We start from the raw sequence: 13,447 nt of genomic DNA on the forward strand, positions 1-13,447 counted from the left end.
ATTGATACGGTGCACCAAAACCTGCCAATGGCAACCACAGTGTCAGAGGTGCCAGAAGGGGATGGGGAACAGTTTGTTAATGATTGCTACTATTTAAAGTATCTATAGAAGTGATTATTATGAGCACAGGACCAATAGAGAGCTAATACTGAAGTTCAGGGAGGGCCCTACGGGGCCCCGATGTGGTCGCAACCTATGCACCCTGTATTGCTATGCCCCTACTGGTCACTGGGGGGGGGGGTAACGCCTGTAATCCTTAAGAGGATAAAGTAGACTTCTGATCCAGGCTTCACTGCTCTACATGCAGGACCATGGACATACTGTGTTTGCGTGAGTACGGACGTAAGCCGGAGCCGCACTGCACAGGCGCGGCCACGGTCATGGGAGCAGCACTGTTGCTTTTCTGCATGAAGAGGAAGGCAACCTGGATCTTCCATAGGGTCCCAGCAAGCGGCGGTAGGGGTGAGAAGGACATGGAAAGACTTTACAGGAACCAAAGGCTTCCCTTTTCTTAGGTAATTACAGCCAAGTCCCCGGTATCCGGCACCGGTGGGGATCGGCTGATGCCGGATACATGTGCTTGCCAGTTGCTTAACAACTGGTCGAAATAGAGCCAAACTCCCCCCGGAAATACTTACCGAGGCTCAAGCAATGTCTGGCAGTCTCGCTCTCTCTCCCGGTGAGCTCGGAGTGGCATTCCGGCTTCTCCACTGCACGGATTCCGGAGTGTCGGTTGACCCGCAGTGGATCATGTGACCCTCCGGCTTCCGTACACAGATGCCGGAAGCTGATAGGAGCCCACGAGGAGATAAAGGGAGACTGCCAGACATCGCCGGAGCCTCGGTAAGTATTTCAAAGCCTGCCAGCAGACACAGAAAACCTTCAAAAGAGGTCCCTGTTATTTCCCAGGCATGCCGGTTAGTTGAGACTTCCGGTCACCTGAATTCCGGATAACGGGGACATTGCTGTATCTGTGTTTGACCTAAGGTGTGCCTCAGGTTCACTTTAACAAATCTCCATTTGAAGCCCTGGGGTGGCCAAAAATTCTTATGTCCACCTCTACCTGTGTCTATTTTACTCTATAGGCTGCTGAATATATTGTATCTGAGACATATGAAGTTTCCATATATTTATATACAGCAGTGTCCCTAATACCTGGCAGCAGCAAGGACCCTGCAGAAAGGTCGCTAGATATAGAATCGGTAAGTATTTTAAAGCCTCAATACCTGCAAAAAACAAAGTCCGCGGTTTCCCTCAGGCCTGCTGGCTAGTTGAGACTTCAGGTTGCCTGAGTTCCAGATAACATAGACTTTGCTGTAAGTTATTTTGAAGGACTACTGTAGAAGGATAGGGGGGAAAAGAGTTGAACTTACCCAGGGATTATAATGGTCCCCCACAAACGTCCTGTGCCCGCGCAGCCACTCACCGATGCTCCGGTCCTCGCCTGCGGTTCACTTCAGCAATTTCCGACTTTAAAGTCAGGAAACCGGTGAGCCTGCACGGCCGTGTCCTCGCTCCCGCTGACTTCACCAGGAGCGTACTGTGCAGACACAGACCATACTGGGCCTGTGCAATACACTCCTGGTGACGTCAGAGGGAGCAAGGGCGCGGCCACACAGTCGCAGTGGTTTTCCAGAAGTGAACCGGAGGCAGGGATCGGAGCACCGGGGAACAGGACATCTGCGGGGGACCATTAGACCCCCCCCCCCCCCCCAAGGTATGTTCAACTCTTTTTTTTCCCCTACCTCCCTGCAGTACTCCTTTAAGGGGGATAGTGTCATAATTACATCTGGAAATTTTGTCCATTCGGACAGCAGAGTGTGATCCGCATCCTGCAAGCTTAAACCACAGGCTATTCCTGATCGATTTCAGCATAAAATCTCTCGGGAATCGGCCACCCAATGCCACATCTGCCACCTTACCGCCTCCCTGGTATAAATGTGCCCATCTTTGCCTGCATTTATAGTTTACCTGTCTGCTGTTGCCCGCCACGGTGCCCATGCATCTTCTGCTCCACGCTGCACTGTAACAACACACATGCGCCACATTCTATACACTGGCATTGCATGAGGCGCAAATGGAGGAAGCAGAAGATGGATGGGCAACGCTATGGTTGACAGTGGACAGGTAAAGTATAAATGCACGTACAGGGGGGCACATTTACATTAAAGAGAACCCGAGGTGGCATTGTATTACGTTATTGGGGCACAGAGGCTGGTTGGGCACACTAACACCAGCCTCTGTTGCCCCATCGTGTGTCTCAAAGACCCCCCTGCTCCTAGCTATACCCCCGCAGTGCTGGCGACACGCAGCGTGTCGCCAGCACAATGTTTACTCTAGCGCTGTCTGTCAGCGCCGCTCTGCCGCCTCTTCCGCATCGCCGCTACCCGCCCTCCTCCCTTCCCTCCCGCTGATTGGAGGGAAGGGACGAGGGCGGGTAGCGGCGATGCGGAGGAGGCAGCGGAGCGGCGCTGACAGACAGCGCTAGAGTACACATTGTGCTGGCGACACGCTGCGTGTCGCCAGCACTGCGGGGAGTATAGCGGCGAGCAGGGGGGTCTTTGAGACACACGATGGGGCAACAGAGGCTGGTGTTAGTGTGCCCAACCAGCCTCTGTGCCCCAATAACGTAATACAATGCCACCTCGGGTTCTCTTTAAGGAGGACAGTGCCGGGGGATCCATGGCATTTGTTGCTTGTCCCAGTATCGCACACTGTTAACACTGCGCACCCGGTCAAGCACGTCGGCCCAAGATTTACCAGTATGTCCTATTGATACAATTTTGGAAATTGGTTGCTTCGTCGATAAGGCATGCTCTTGGCAGCACTGATTTTCATCCAATTTCAATAATCATCGAATGGAATGGTCAATTGGCCTCCAAGTTGAGTAAATGTATGGGCACCTTTAGTTGGTGATTATAGTCAGAGAAAGGCTACTCACCACTGCTCTGTTGAGGTGAAAATGTCTGTTTCTTCTGTTTGACAAACAAGAGTTACAAGGTGAACAATCTTTTTTACGTTTTTTTAAAGATGTTTTTAAATCTGTTTTATTGTGGCACATATGCAAAATATCGGTCATACATGTCGAGACGAATAGACTACTGACCACGATTTTACAATAAGAAGAAAACGACCAAAGCACATAACAATAGGTATATTACTTAAATGTGAAACTCGAAAATTTAGAATATTACACAAAGTCAATTTATTTCAGTAATTCAACTTAAAGGGAACCTTAACCCTGGAAAATAAATAAAGTTACACTTACCTGGGGCTTCCCTAAGCTCCCTGCAGCCATCCTGTCTGTGCCCTTGCTGGTCCAAGAATCGGCCCCGGCCACCCGTATTGTTCTTCACCTACTAGCCGTCAAGTGTGTCCTGTGCAGACGCAGTACGTCTGCGCAGGACGCACTTGATGGCTGGAACGCAAAGAACAATACACATGGCGAAACTTACCCGTGGCAGGGACTGGAGGACGCTCGTGAACCAGCGAGGGCACTGGATGGCTGCAGGGGGCTTTGGGAAGCCCGAGGTAAGTGAAACTTTGTTTATTTTCCAGGGTTAAGGTTCCCTTTAAAAGGTGAAACCAATATATTAAATAGATTCATTACATGAAAAGCGGGATATTTCAAGCCTCCATTTGTTATAATTTTGATAATTATGGCTTACTGTACAGCTTTTAAAAACCCCAAAATCAAAATCTCAGACCATTAGAATATTGTGAAAAGGTTCATTATTCTAGGCTCAAAGTATCAGACTAAGCAGCAAATAATCCAAACACCTGCAAAGGGTTCCTATTTCGTATATTAGTTCCACCTTTTAAATTGAATAACTGAAATAAAAGACTTTTGCACGATATTCTAATTTTTTAAGTTTAACCTGTAGATTATTCTCTGCGTATTATACCTGTTCATGATTTTATCAAGTGAATACATATGCATCTCAAAATATAAATCTATAGTGGTATAGATAAAATTACAAATAATAATTGACCTTCAAGTGGTCAAAATAACAGAAGATGTAAGCAGAGAAAATAAAAAATAAAATAAATTCAGAGAAAACAAAAACAGAGAAAATAGACAATGTAACAGTCAGCCTGTGCCATGGGGTGCAATGGATTCTTATGTAAAGAAGCCTTATTGTGCATTAAATTTTTACAAAGCCTGTTGTTTATACGCCACTTGCCTTATAAAAGTTCTGATTCCAACTCCTATCCAGAGATTTACCACCTGAACTGAGCAAACACATCACTATACTGTATATCACTATATCAAATTAAGCTGGCCGCCGTTTCGACAGCAGATTCGATCACTGGGATCGAATCTGCTGCCAATCGTTCGCGGTACATGCCGAATTTCGATCAATTATGTCCGATCCCGTTGATCGCTCCGTGCGGAAAATTACCGTCGATCGCTCGCGGGTAGGGAGCACGTCGCTAGCGGTGTTCGAGTACCCGACGACCGGCGCAATAGAGCCGCATACATTACCTGCTCCGCTGGCACGACTACCCCCGGTCACCGCTGCTCCGTGTCTGTGCTGGTCTCCGGCATGCTCTACTGTTTAAACTTCCTGCCAGGCAGGAAGAAGTAAAGCATGCTGGACCTGGAGACCAGAGCGGAGAAGACAGCGGAGACCTGGGGACTGGAGTCGCGCCAGCAGAGCAGGTAATGTATGCGGGTATGCGGGCGGGGGGAGCAGCGGCAGCAGCACTACCACCACAACAGATTGTGAACGGTTTCAGGCTGAAATCGGTTCACAATCTGTTTGCAGTAATGGCAGCCATACGATCCCTCTCTGATCAGATTCGATCAGAGAAGGTTCTATCTGTTGGTCGAATCTGATGGCAAATCGACCAGTGTATGGCTACCTTTACCCTTCAACTCCATCATTTCCTGTAAAACCAACTGCTCCTTTGTCTGTAACCCCCAATTTCTAATCATTTTCTTAGTTTAGCCTACAGCTGCGTAATTTGTATTATTTCAGGCAAAGTAGGAGTGACCGGTTCTTCTAGTGTTTAGCTATTACGGATTTAGTAGCCAGTAAAGGTAGCCATACACTGGTCGATTTGCCATCAGATTCGACCAACAGATAGATCCTTCTCTAATCGAATCTGATCAGAGAGGGATCGTATGGCTGCCTTTACTGCAGATTGTGAACCGATTTCAGCCTGAAACCGTTCACAATCTGTTGTGGTGGTGGTGCTGCCGTCGCTCCCCCCGCCCGCATGCCCGCATACATTACCTGCTCCGCCGGCGCGACTCCAGTCCCCAGGTCTCCGCTGTCTTCTCCGCTCTGGTCTCCAGGTCCAGCATGCTTTACTTCTTCCTGCCCGGCAGGAAGTTTAAACAGTAGAGCGCCCTCTACTGTTTAAACTTCCTGCCGGGCAGGAGGAACTGAAGCATGCCGGAGACCAGCGCAGACACGGAGCAGCAGTGACCGGGGGTAGTCGTGCCAGCAGAGCAGGTAATGTATGCGGCTCTATTGCGTCGGTCGTCGGGTACTCGAACGCCGCTAGCGACACGCTCCCTACCCACGGGCGATCGACGGTAATTTTCCGCACGGAGCGATCAATGGGATCGGACGAAATGGATCGAAATTCGGCGTGTAGCGCGAACGTTTGGCAGCAGATTCAATCCCAGTGATCGAATCTGCAGTCGAAACGGCGGCAAATCGGGCCAGTGTATGGCCAGCTTAAGATGTTTGCCACTATTACCCTAAAGTGAGTAGAAATCTTATCCAATCCCATGTTGAAGAAGGCTAGACTAGGGTCTAGGCCCAGTTTTCTACCAGTCAGGTATCCTATAAGTTGAAAGCTGAGCCCCCATGTCCTCCTGATGAACGGGAAGCCTCACCATATGTGTAACATGTCTCCTAACCCATTACAATTCCTCCAACATCTATAAGATTGTCAATTGTCTATGATCAACACAGTGGGATAGTTTAAGTGAGAAGTTAATGGCTTTTTCCCAAGAAGATGGTTCATATTTCATAATAAGATTTTTTTTCCCATGCTCCAAAAAACCATTTGGACTCTACTGAAGAACTATAAATCATATGATATATGAGGGCTGTTCCTCTAAATCAGCCTTTCTCACCCTTTTTAACTTGGAGGAATAATGTTTGGATCTCAAGAAAGCCCTGCATTTATTTTACAGGAGGCATGTACTTTAAAAGTAGGTGTGGCTGTTTTTTTTCACTACCCCCTATTACATTGCCACTCATTATACTGTCTCCTTATTCTAGTGCATTTTATTAGTGTGCTCATTATTATTCTGACCCCCAATTTAGTTCTCATTTTTACAGTATCCCCTATTTTAGTGTACTACTTCCCCACGATAGGGGAAAATGCCAAGGCCACTGCAAAATATTCAAGGAACCCTGGGGTTCGAGGGAACTCTGGTTGAGAAAGCCTGCTCTAAATCTTCTAAAATGTGGAAGAAAGAGCTGAAATATTTCCTGATGTATTATTTAGCTAAAAAAGCATTAGTCTTCAATAACTCCGCAACTGTTGATACCTAGCCCAGTCTGTGTATGTTAGGCTGTATTTCGTTTTAATCCTGTCAAAGGACATAAACAATCCTGAGTGATATATGTGATGGACAGGGATGCTCGGATGTGCCTCATCCACGAATTCGGAAATCCGCGTGGTTGCAAAAAAAAATCCGCATTCGGCCCCGCCGCATGCGGATTTTCGTTCGCGTCCACGCAACCACACGGATTTTCTGCTGTGAATGGCGTAATCACGCGTGGATTCCCGCCCGGAGGCGGATTTTCTTTTAACGTTAATAACAAAGCCCCCATACATGCTACAATCCCCCAAATTGCATGGATTATCGAGGTGATAAGGGGCAACATAACTTCAACATAAAAAATTCCCCCCAAAAAATTTTTTCTAGAGAAAATGGATTTTAAAGTGAAATCAACACTTTAAATGGGGCTATTAATTGGTAATAAGTGGTTTTAAAAAGGGATATACGCGTTAAGCAGTCAAAGAGGTGAAGGCGAGTTCCAATGGCACTTGGCGGCGAAGGTACCGCTGGAGGAGGATGAGTGGCTGACGCCAAAAAGGCCCCAGAGAGGTTTTTGTAATTTTTTTTTGTTTTTTTTTTGCAGCAATTAGCAATGACATCGCAGCAGAGTTGTCAGTGGACACGGGCAGTGTGAACGCAGAGTGCAGTGGTGGTAGCGACTGAGTCAGGAGAAGGACTATGCGGGTGGTCAGTTCAGCAGCACAGAAGGACCACGGCAACATACTGGTAGTAGTAGTAGCAGCACAGCGTCATAGTGCTGGCCAAAAAATTAAATGCACCCGGTGACCCGGGCAGTGTGAACGCAGACAGAGTACATTGGTGGAAGCGAGTGAGTCAGGAGGAGGAGGACAATGCCGGCGGTCAATTCAGCAGCACAGAAGGACCATGGCAACATACTGGTGCTAGTAGTAGCAGCACAGCGTCATAGTGCTGGCCAAAAAATTAAATGCACCCGGTGACCCGGGCAGTGTGAACGCAGACCTAGTACATTGGTGGAAGCGACTGAGTCAGGAGGAGGAGGACAATGCGGGCGGTCAGATCAGCAGCAGCACAGAAGGACCATGGCAACATACTGGTGGTAGTAGTAGTAGTAGCACGGTGTCATAGTGCTGGCCAAAAAATTAAATGCACCCGGGTGACCCGGGCCGTGATAACGCAGACAGAGTGCATTGGTGGTACCGTGGTAGCGACTGAGTCAGGAGGAGGACAAAGCGGGCGTTCAGTTCAGCAGCAGCAGCAGCACAGAAGGACCATGGCAACATACTGGATATACAACTAGGTCACTGAAGGATGCAGTGGGCACAGTACAAGGTCACTGAAGGATGCAGTGGGCACAGTACAAGGTCACTGAAGGATGCAGTGGGCACTGGATATACAACTAGGTCACTGAAGGATGCAGTGGGCACAGTACAAGGTCACTGAAGGATGCAGTGGGCACTGGATATACAACTAGGTCACTGAAGGATGCAGTGGGCACAGTACAAGGTCACTGAAGGATGCAGTGGGCACAGCAGTGGCCACTGGATATACAACTAGGTCACTGAAGGATGCAGTGGGCACAGCACAAGGTCACTGAAGGATGCAGTGGGCACAGCAGTGGGCACTGGATATACAACTAGGTCACTAAAGGATGCAGTGGGCACAGTACAAGGTCACTGAAGGATGCAGTGGGCACAGTACAAGGTCACTGAAGGATGCAGTGGGCACAGCAGTGGGCACTGGATATACACCTAGGTCACTGAAGGATGCAGTGGGCACAGTACAAGGTCACTGAAGGATGCAGTGGGCACTGGATATACAACTAGGTCACTGAAGGATGCAGTGGGCACAGTACAAGGTCACTGAAGGATGCAGTGGGCACAGTACAAGGTCACTGAAGGATGCAGTGGGCACAGCAGTGGGCACTGGATATACAACTAGGTCACTGAAGAATGCAGTGGGCACAGTACAAGGTCACTGAAGGATGCAGTGGGCACAGCAGTGGGCACTGGATATACAACTAGGTCACTGAAGGATGCAGTGGGCACAGCACAAGGTCACTGAAGGATGCAGTGGGCACAGCAGTGGGCACTGGATATACAACTAGGTCACTGAAGGATGCAGTGGGCACAGTACAAGGTCACTGAAGGATGCAGTGGGCACAGCAGTGGGCACTGGATATACAACTAGGTCACTGAAGGATGCAGTGGGCACACAAGGATGTCACACTGTGTAATGAGATGCTCATATGCCAGCGAGCGAGCAGTGGGCACTGGGCACGGCACAAGGTCACTGACAGAATGAATGAACAGCGCTGGCAGAGAGTGGCGGCGCCGGCGGTGTGACTGGCTGCCTGAAAATAGTACAAGTGTATAACTGTCACTGGAATATACAAGTGAACACTAAGCGTGATCGCGTAAGCGTGATCACGACCTGGCGGTGAGCACCACTGGTGATGGATATGTTTTATCCCATTTTTATACCAACCTGCTAAATTTAGATTTGGGCTTAAAAAAGACAACCATATCAATGGAATGGTAGAGTGAGTTCCGCAAGCATCTCTGACAGTTTGTCGCCTGTAAGCTTTCCAAGCTAGCAAGGTAACTTTTTGCACTAATAGGGTATTAAATGTACACGGTTTATCTAACATGGCTTTAATCATTACTGCTATATATGGTTTCTTTCCTGCTTTTGCTTCCAACTGAGTCCAGTGAGAATCCAAGGAGCCATTTAAAAATTGTCTAGATTGATCAAGTACTATTGCGATGTAACATTTGTAGATGTTTGGCAGGCTCATTCCGCTCTAGGATATTTTATTTGTAATTATTTTTGAGCTTTATAAATCAATAATAATGATAATGGAGTCCAGGATTCTAGCAATTCTATTTAATTTTTGCAAATAATGGTTTGTTAACGGGAATCATCATTCTGAACACATATATGATGATTGGGAGTAGCATCATCTTGATCAAGGCTATCCTGTCTGACCAAGATATCAGATATCCATTTGGGACGGGTAATAAGAGGACACATCAATGTACTAATTCTTTTTGCTATTCAAAAGTTAAAAAAAAAGGTAGGTTGGACATCGGAAGTGCACCCAGGGACAATTAGTAGTGCCCACTGGGATAGTGAATCGATGCCTCAGATGACATTTCGAGAAAGAGTTCTGCACACATGCATTGCTATCTTTTGGTGCTATAGTGGGGTAGGAGTGCCGAAGGCAGGGCTGGTTCTAGGTACAATACTCCCTCCAAGGTCTCCCCCAAACTTTATTTTGGTCCCTGGGGCAGTATAGCGGTATAGCGACTTCGGCCCTGGCTGAGGGAGTGGCACATGACACAGCTGGATGAGTAAGGAGGAGGAACAATAAAGTCGACCTGGGCTTGGCCAAGATGATCCTGCAGTACACTACACATACACACTAGATTGATTGGCTACCTCTGCTGAGAACCATTTAGCAGGTGTACAAGGCTTTGCACTTTAATCTGAAAGGGAAATTACATTTTTAAAAAAAAACAATCCACTAGTTCAGCTCTGTACTTCGCAAGTATTTTGACAACCAATATTTATCTTTACGCTTTTACTCTTTTTTTTTCCATAGGCACCTGCCATGACCTTAGGTTCCCTGCAGAAAATGCTAAATAAATGTGCCAGTGTGTGCAATCACTTGATTAGTTCAGTTGTGCAAGAAGCCTAGTAAAGGTTATCATTCTCTGCAGCTAGCTCCCCACACGAGAAGAGAGGAGTCTGCGAGTGGTCTATACAGTAACAAGCAAACCTAAATCTGTCCTGTTGCCATGGTTTCAATTACAGTAAGTGACTTCCTGAATAGGGCTGATCGGAACAGCCGAATTCCGATTTCGTCGAAATTTCGTGTACCGCATGCGAAAACCGAGTTTCGTGTTCCGAATTTTCGTGTTCCGAGTGCATTTCTATTGAATTAAATAGTGTTAACTTCTGCGGTTAATTGTAAAGCCCCCGTACATGCTATCATCACCAAATTTGGCATGTATGTTAAGCAGATGAGTAGGAACATGGTAAAAAAAAATTTGCGAAAAGAGCTTATAGTTTTTGAGTAAATCGATTTCAAAGTTTCATAAGAAAATGTTTTTTAAACTGTGTAAAATGACACTGCTGCAGAACAGGTTACTGCATTCCGAGTTCTGTATACATATTGTATACATTTCATGAAAACAGACAGCGTGGGGTCCCCCCTCCCAAGCCTCCTTAACCCCTTGTCCCCCATGCAGGCTGGGATAGCCAGAATGCGGAGTCCCAGCCACGTGGGGCTTCTCACCCTGAGCTATACCAGCCCGCATGGTCCATGGTATGGGGGGGCTCTGGAGGACAGGGGTGGCCATCCTACCCCTCTCCGCCAGAGCCCTTGTCCAATCCATGGACAAGGGGCTCTTTCCCACCTCCGGTGCCCCAGGAGGAGGTGGGGGCCGCCGACGTCCTGGGGGGTTCATGGTGCCAACCGAGGTTCCCCTTTAACAAGCGGACCCCGGAAGCCGCCCCCTCCCCAGGAGAAATGAGTATAGGGGTACACGGTACCCCTTACCCATTTCAGCAGAGTTAAAAAAAGAAATAAAAACACGACAACGAAAAAAGTCCTTTATTGTTCTAAATTAACCAGGGATACTTACCTTGGGATAATCTCACGCCAGTAACCTCAGGAGTGGTCCCACGCCAGTATCCTCTTAGGACATCTCACCACCCTCCCACACTGACGAACTCCCACCACCAGGGCCGGGCCGAGGCATAGGCTGGAGAGGCCCCGGCCTCAGGGCGCAGTGTAGGAGGGGGCGCAAAATTCATTCAGCTGTCATTCCTAATTGTATTTGAAGCAGAAAGAAATAAGAAAAGGAGATACATGGAAGTGACTACAAGCCAGATAACTAGAGATTAAGGTGTTGGGGGCCCTGGGGTGCCTCTTAGTCTAATAGCAATCAGTGTGTGACGGCTGGGGTGGAGGGATCTAGGGGCGCACTTTGGCGTCTCAGCCTTGGGTGCTGGAGGACCTTGTCCCGGCTCTGCCCACCACTGAATGGTCACAGTCAGCCTCTGCATCTGTATAGCAGAGGCTGAGAACACGAAAATTTTGCCTTTAAAACAAGAAATTTCGGCAAACAGTGATGCAATCAAAATGGCCACTGGGAAATCCCCGATCGCTGGAGGCCACACTAGAGTGGCGAAACCAGTGATTTTTCACATAGATGGTGGGTCCAGGTGACCAGAGCAGGACGTGCCCTAATCCCCTGGACCCACCCATTCATGTGAAATAACGCGTATTCTGACACTCTGAGGTGGCCTCCGGGGAACGGGGATTCCCCAGCAGCCATTTTGTTTATGACACTGTTTGCCGAAAATTCTTGTTTTAGCAAACAATTTTCGTGTTTCTAGCTTATGCAATACAGATTGCAGAGGCTGTCTACAGCCATTCATCCCCAGGAGTTCTGCAGGATCGGCAGGTGCGCGGGACCTCCTAAGAGGATAGATGGGGGCACAGCGCAGGAAGGTGGGAAAGTGGGCACAGAGCGGCGGGGAGGGGGGAAGCCTCCCCTCCCTCACCTAGGGCCCCCCCTTGCGCACTCCAACCCACCTCCAGAATTCCAGCCAGCCAGCGGAACGGCTTACCGAGAGCGATAGCTCTGTGTGCCGCTGGTCTGGTATTCTGCACTGACACTGTCCAATCACGCTCTCGCAGTACTTCCTGTGAGAGCGTAATTGGACAATGCAATGCAGGAGACCAGACCAGCAGCGGCACACAGAGCTCTTCTCTCGGTAAGTGATTCCCGCTCGCTGCCAAGTTTCCAAGTTTGGGTAGGCAGGTATATAGGTGTCCCCAGTATAGATATACCCAGGTCTATAGGTGTCCCCAGTTTAGGTAGGCAGGTCACCAGTTAGTGGGGGTCCCCATGCTGGAAGGGGGGGCAGTGGGCACAGAGTGGCGGGGAGGGGTGGAAGCCTTCCCCCCTCCCTCACCTAGGGTCCCCCTTCCGTGCTCCCCCTCCAAAATTGCAGCCAGCAGCGGCAGGGTAAGGGGTACCGTGTACCCCTATACTCATTTCTCCTGGGGAGGGGGCGGCTTCCGGGGTCCGCTTGTTAAAGGGGAACCTCGGATGGCACCATGAACCCCCCAGGACGTCGGCGGCCCCCACCTCCTCCTGGGGCACCGGAGGTGGGGAAGAGGCCCTTGTCCATGGATTGGACAAGGGCTCTGGGGGAGAGGGGGAGGTTGGCCACCCCTCTCCTCCAGAGCCCCCATACCATGGACCATGCGGGCTGGTATAGCTCAGGGTGCGAAGCCCCACGTGGCCGGGACTCCACATTCTGGCTATCCCAGCCTGCATGAGGGACAAGGGGTTAAGGAGGCTTGGGAGGGGGGACCCCACGCTGTCTGTTTTCATGAAATGTATACAATATGTATACAGAACTCGGAATGCAGTATCCTGTTCTGCAGCAGTGTCATTTTACACAGTTTAAAAAACATTTTTCCTATGAAACTTTAAAATCGATTTTTTCAAAAACTATAAGGTCTTTTCACAATTTTTTTTTACCATGTTCCTACTCATCTGCTTAACATACATGCCAAATTTGGTGATGATAGCATGTACGGGGACTTTACAATTAACCATGGAATTTAGCACTATTGACTTCAATGTAAGCGCGAATTCGGTACTCGGAATTGCCGAATTTTCGGGTTTCGAGAGCTTACTCGGAACTGCCAAATTCCGATGGCAAACTCCAAGAGCTCAGCCCTATTCCTGAACACTTTAGAAACTCATAGTTGCCCGTAAATTTAAATTGAAATATTTTAATAACATTATGTTCAAATGACTTACGTAAAACTGCTGTGCTTATAACAATCTTTTAACTAATGTGAAAAAACACTGTAAGAAACTGAAAAACACCCTAGAGCATAGGAACTGCAGA

This window comes from Hyperolius riggenbachi, chromosome 7, assembly GCF_040937935.1.
Source record: "Hyperolius riggenbachi isolate aHypRig1 chromosome 7, aHypRig1.pri, whole genome shotgun sequence".
NCBI lineage: Eukaryota > Metazoa > Chordata > Amphibia > Anura > Hyperoliidae > Hyperolius > Hyperolius riggenbachi.